We start from the raw sequence: 6908 nt of genomic DNA, 5'->3' as shown, positions 1-6908 counted from the left end.
TAGTTTTGTTTTTAGGTATTATGAAGAGTTTAATTTTTTTAGCAGTATTTTCATTAATGAATGTTTTTACACTGCCGGAGTCCACCATAGCGTTCACGAAGTGCCCGTTAATTTGGCATTGAGTGAATGTGACATCTTTGGAGTTAGTTCCTAGTCAGGATAGAGAAGGTAAGGGGTAGTCAGAGTCGTCATAAAGAACAGCAGTATGAGTGTTAGAAATAGAAGATTTACACACTTTAGCCCAATGACCATTTTTTTTGCATTTTTTACATTCGGCGTTTCGTGCAGGACATAAATATCGAGGATGACGTGATTTTCCACAGAAAAAACAAACCCCTTTTGGATGCATATTTTCTTTAGTCACAGCTATACGATTGTAGCCCGAAGGATTATTTGTAGCTGCTACAGTAAAGTTATTTGCGTAGCTTATCGAATGCTTTTCTGCTTGTTCAAGAGATCTGGCCGTGGCATATGTGTCTTGTAAAGTCAGGATGGGTTTTTCTAACAGTCGTTGTCGGATGGACGAAGAAGAAATTCCACCGATGAAAGCTTCCCGAATGTATTGATTTTTGTTTTCTTCAGCAGAAACCGCTTCGAAGTTACATGTTTTGGCAAGCATTTCCAATTGTAGTATGAAGGCATCTATATTTTGTGTTGTTTGTTGCTTCGTCGTCATCAATCGATATCTATTATAAACAATATTTTCAGGTTTTAAATAAGCGGCGTCCAATGTTCTTAATGCACTATCGTAGTCGGTTTTATCGCTTATTAAATCGAAAACAGAGGCTGAAATACAATTGATCAAGGCAAAGAAATTATCTGAAGTGTTTTCGATTAATCCGTTATTATGTGAGCGGATATAATTCTGGAGGGTTAATTTCCAATGCCTATAGGATTTTTCGGAATTAGGGCATGTAGGTTCCACCTCGAATCTGTCGGGACGTAAGATTCGATCCATTATTATTATTTTTTTTTTTTTACAGTTAATAAAATTGAAGTGAATAGTATCAGTAAGTAAAGAGTAAAGAATTGCCTTTTAGAAAGGTTTTATTAACTGTAAAATACACGTACGCTCTTGAAAGGATCGAGCGGGAAAATGAAACAGAGGGCGCTTTTATTATGAATGTCAATCCCAAGGGGGATAACTCTTAACAACAAATTAAATCATAACATCCCATCTCTAAAGATTTTCTGCAAAATCTACGCAGTTATAACAATTGTTTTGCAATGACATCATTTGGTCACAAAATTGCGGCAGTACATGGGTGGAATACTTCTTTTAAAATTCGAGGCCAGGTTTGCCACCAGATTGGGAGTCTTTTACCACCTGAAGATGAAACAGCAAAGTTTATTCAAGTCTATTTCTTGGATAGTCTGGAAGAGGAACTACATAATCGGGGACGTGACAGTAGACTCAATAGAGACATTCTCCGAAGTCTGACTGAATTTTTACATGAGAACAACAGCTTCATTTGTCAGCTGAAAACAACAAAGGAGAGGATTGAAGAAGAACACTTGGTAGAACATAAAGTTGTCATAAGGGAAGACCGAAGGCCGCAAGAAGAGCATCCACGGCGATTCAATGCTCCAACAACAACGTATGAGATTGGAATATTAATGGAGAATGAACCAACAGCTAACCGGGATATTGTCTTGCGTTTTAGAAATGATACATTAAAACGGATCTCCGAACTACATCCCCTCTACGATACTTTAATGTACCCGTTAATGTACCCCTATGGTTCTCCATCTTACATCTACATGAAGGCATCCAATGGCCGAAAAGTTACCCAACAGCAATTTTATTCGTACCATTTAATGACTCGGCCTGGAAACTATTTTCTCTGGTACCGAAGGCTATTTCAACAATGGCTGGTGGATGTGTACTGCAAGATTGAAACAGAACGTTTACAGTTCCTGAGGCGTGAGCAACAGACCCTGAGAGCTGACAATTATAGCAACTTGAGAGATTCAATTCTTAGGGAGGATGGGAATCCAGAACAGTTTAGTCAACGAGTTGTACTTCCGGCAACTTATACAGGAGGCCCTCGATACATGTTTGAGCGTCAAAGTGATGCCATGGCATATGTTCGGCGAATGGGCCGAGCCGACCTCTTCATCACGTTCACAACAAATCCAAAGTGGACAGAAATTACAGAAAATTGTCTTCAAGGGCAAGACCCTCAGGATCGTCCAGATATTGTTGCCAGGGTTTTCAGGCAGAAGCTAAAAAAGTTACTTGAATTTATTAAAAAGGGAGGATTTGGCAGGTTGAGGGCTTTCCTGTACAGTATTGAATATCAAAAAAGAGGACTGCCGCATGCACACATCCTCACCTGGCAGGCCCCAGAGGACAAACTTCTACCAGAAAAAATGGATCTCTGCATATCTGCAGAGATCCCTGACAAAGAGGAAGATCCTGATCTTCATGCTAAAGTGATGGCACATATGGTGCATGGACCTTGTGGACCATTTAATCCAAATTGTCCATGTATGATTGACAACAAATGTTCCAAAAAATACCCAAAATAATTTCTTCAGTGTACCGAGCAAGGCCAAGACTCTTACCCCAAGTACAGGCGAAGAAAACCAGAAGATGGAGGCCAGACTGGTACAATAAGGATGAAGAGAAATGGTCGGTATGTTAATCAAGAAATAACAAACCAGTGGATTGTTCCGTACAACAAGGTCCTCCTTCAGCAGTTCAATGCTCACATTAACGTAGAAATTTGCAGCTCGATCCAAAGCATCAAATATGTCCTCAAATACGTGAATAAAGGATGTGATCAAGCAGTGTTTGAACTACAAAGAACTGATGGAGCAGCTAACCAACAAGGCCAAGTACAAAGTCACATTGTGGATGAGATCCAGCAGTTCCAGAATGCAAAGTATGTCGGCAGTTCAGAGGCGGCCTGGAGGATATTGGAACATCCCATCCATGAACATTTCCCCCCAATTGTACAACTTTCTGTTCATCTTGAAAATGGGCAGCGTGTCATGTTCTCAGCTGATACTGCTCTGGAACGAGCCCAAGGTCCACCGCCTGCCACAACTTTGACAGCATTTTTTCAACTCTGCCATGAGGATGACTTTGCAAGGGGTCTCAAATACGTAGAAGTCCCTGAGTTTTACACTTGGAACAAATCGACAAAGAAATGGATGAGAAGAATGCGTGGGGTACAAGTTGAAGGTACTGAAAATGATGATGTATGGAAGGCACCATGCACTGGGAGAATCTACACGATTAGTCCAAAAGCAGGGGAGTGTTATTTCTTACGCCTGTTGCTCAATGAGGTTGCTGGTCCAACTTCATTTCAAGATTTGCGAGCATACAATGGTCAGGTGTTTGAAACATACAGAGCAGCGTGCCTTGCTCGAGGCCTTCTAGAAAATGACCATCACTTGCATCAAGCAGTAGGAGAGGCAAGTGCCACTCAATCACCTTCAAATTTGCGAAGCCTATTTGTGATAATTTTAACAGCCTGTGAGCCAAGCAATCCTCTTGAGATCGTGATGTAATATCTGAAGACATTCTTCACAGATACAGGCAAGAAGTTAACAATCCAGAAGCAGATTTTAATGAGGACATCTACAATAAAACTCTTTGTCTAATTGAAGAAAAAGTTCTCCTTATGTGCGGTCAACCATTGGCAAGCTATGGATTACCTGCACCAACGCAAGGGAGAGATGAAAGACTCGCGAGAGAGTATCAACGTGAAGTTACTTATAATCTTGAAGAACTTTCCCTACAAGCAGAAAATATGCAAGAAAAACTGACCGATTCTCAAAGAGAAGTTTACAATTCATTCATGGCAATGTTGGAAGCACAAGGTGAAATGAACAAAAACATGATGTTTCTTGATGCTCCAGGTGGTACGGGCAAGACTTTTGTAATCAATTTGATCCTTGCAAAGATTAGATCCATGAGAAAGATTGTGCTTGCAACAGAATCCAGTGGCATTGCTGCTACTCTACTACAAGATGGCCGCACTCTTCACAGCACTTTTAAAGTACCCTTGGATACTCATCGAATGGATCAGCCAGTTTGCAAAATTACTGGTAACTCAGCCTTGGCAAATGTAATTAGAGACACCTCTGCAATCATTGTAGACGAAGCCCCAATGACGCACAAGAGTGCTTATGAAGCAATTGACCGAACACTGCAAGACATCACAGGAAACAAGAATCCCATGGGTGGCATTCCAACCTTATTTTGCGGTGATTTCCGTCAAATCCTCCCAGTGGTTAAAAATGGCACAAGGGCTAACATTGTCAATGCAAGTTTGAAACAATCCTATCTCTGGAGGCACGTTATAGTGAAGAGACTGACTACTAATATGAGAGCCTATATCTCTGATAACACAGCTGCAGCAGACTTCTCAAAATTGCTTCTCCAAATCGGTAATGGTCAGTTTCCTATCACTTCTTCACCTGACACAATTAAGATTCCAACTGCGCTTGGTAAATGTGTCGGTAATCAGAAGCAACTGAAAGACAAATGTACCCAGACCTGAAAAACAATGGAAAATCACCGGATTGGCTTGCTGAGAGGGCTATTATTTCGCCATTAAACAGCAATGTGAATCATTTGAACAATTCAATAATGGATGAATTTCCAGGAGACACAAAGCAATACAAGTCAGTTGATTCGGCTACTAATGAATATGAAGCTGTTCACTACCCAGTGGAGTTTTAAAACTCTTTGAAGATATCTGGAATGCCTCCACACATTTTAAATCTCAAAATTGGATCGCCAATCATGATTCTTCGATCCTTGGAACCGCCAAAAACAACAAACGGAACCAGATGTGTTATCACCAGATTGCACACCAATGTACTTGAGGCCATCATTTCCTGTGGTCCCTACAAAGGCGAAACCGTTCTACTGCCAAGGATCCCCTTAGTTCCATCGGACTCAGAACTTCCATTTAAATTCCGGAGACTCCAATTTCCTGTGAAGGTGTGTTTTGCAATGAGCATAAACAAAAGTCAAGGTCAAACATTTAACACCATTGGCGTAGACTTGACATCAGACTGCTTCAGTCACGGTATGTTCTACGTCTCCATCAGCCGGACAGGAAGTTCAGAAAAACTCTACATTCTGGCTCCAAATCAAAGCAGCAGAAATGTAGTTTACCCTGAGGCTCTTCAGTGAAAAGTTCGAGAAATGGATATGAGGAAAAACTGACATGATCTGATTGTGGTAAGTTTTTAGTATTGAATGTGCAAGATAAAATTTAAGCAAGAGTTGAAAATTACTTCAATGAAAAATTTACTATGTAACATCAAGTAACCTTCCTTTTTGATGAAAATGTTTTGTAAAGTTCCTGATTGAATTTCAGTCACTACAAGAGGTAGTTAAAATGTTAATCACCTTATGCAATCGTTGCTCTTACAACATCAACTTACTGGAAAGGTGCCCACAGATTTTGGTACCCGAGTGCGCAACAAAGCTCCGTGCGAAGCACAGGTATCTTTGCTAGTATATATATAAAATGGGTTAAGAAATTCCAACGAAAGAAAGGTGTATATTTAAATAAGGGGGTAGTCACCAACAATGTGTATTTTTTAACATTATTTTATTATTCCGTGTCTTGGTTTTTCATTGAGAATTATGTTTGGATCATTGTAATAATGTTTTTAAATCATTGAAATCGTTTTTACGCGTTTCAGACGTTCTGTGAAGCGTCCTCGCCAGAAATTATTTTCAAATGTGTTGGAGATGTAAAAATGGCATTTTCATAGTTAATTTGAAGTGTTTCCAAGGGGTGGAGGCGTGAAAGTGTCTATTATTCATTGACATGTTCAATTTTTATTACCCTTTTATTGGGCTTGTCGCCCCCCCCCCAGCTGACCTCGGCTGTAGTCACTTTCGTGTGGTGTTTCTCTCTCTCTCACTCTCTCTTTCTGCTTGTGTTTTCCCCCTTTTCCTTTAGGGTAGGGTGTGTGTGTGTGTGTGTTTTCTTTTATTGGTTTTAGAATGTGTGTACTTTTTTATAGTATTATGAGATTATTTGCTTCCCTAGGAAGGTGACTGTGATACAAGGTCGTTACTAATGTGTATGTGTGAGGAAGGGGGACCAGCTCTTCTGAAATAAGGGTAGGGGTGCTTTCATTCTATTTTGATATTTATTTTTTGGATTCTTGGATTTTAGTATTGTGATTTTTCGTTTCAGTCTTTTCGGGTGTTCTTTATATTATGTTTGTTTAGATTGAGGGGTGTATTTAAAAATATGTATAGGGGAATTTTTAATATTTCTATTTATTTGTCTCCCCATGTGGGTAGAAAATAATCTCATAATACTATAAAACATTACACACATTCTCAAACCTATAAAAGAAAACACACACACACACCCTACCCTAAAGGAAAAGGGGAAAAACACAAGCAGAAAGAGAGAGTGAGAGAGAGAGAGAAACACCACACGAGAGTGACTACAGCCGAGGTCAGCGGGTGCCCCCACCCGACAAGCCCAATAAAAGAGTAATAAACATTGAACATGCCAATGAATAATAGACACTTCCACGCCTCCACCCCTTGGAAACACTTCAAATTAACTATGAAAATGCCATTTTTACATCTTCAACATATTTGAAAATAATTTCTGACGAGGACGCTTCACAGAACGTCTGAAACGCGTAAAAACGATTTCAATGATTTAAAAACATTATTACAATGATCCAAACATAATTCTCAATGAAAAGCCAAGACACGGAATAATAAAATAATGCTAAAAAATACACATTGTTGGTGACTACCCCCCTTATTTATATATATATATATATATATATATATATATATATATATATATATATATATATATATTAAAGAATTTCCTTGTGTCTACACAACGGAAATCGATATATTGTTCCCACATTTTAAGTGATAACTCGAGTCGGATTATGCA

This window comes from Euprymna scolopes, chromosome 20, assembly GCF_053919585.1.
Source record: "Euprymna scolopes isolate OS-2025 chromosome 20, ASM5391958v1, whole genome shotgun sequence".
Classification (NCBI taxonomy): domain Eukaryota; kingdom Metazoa; phylum Mollusca; class Cephalopoda; order Sepiida; family Sepiolidae; genus Euprymna; species Euprymna scolopes.
This window is presented reverse-complemented; position numbering follows the sequence as displayed.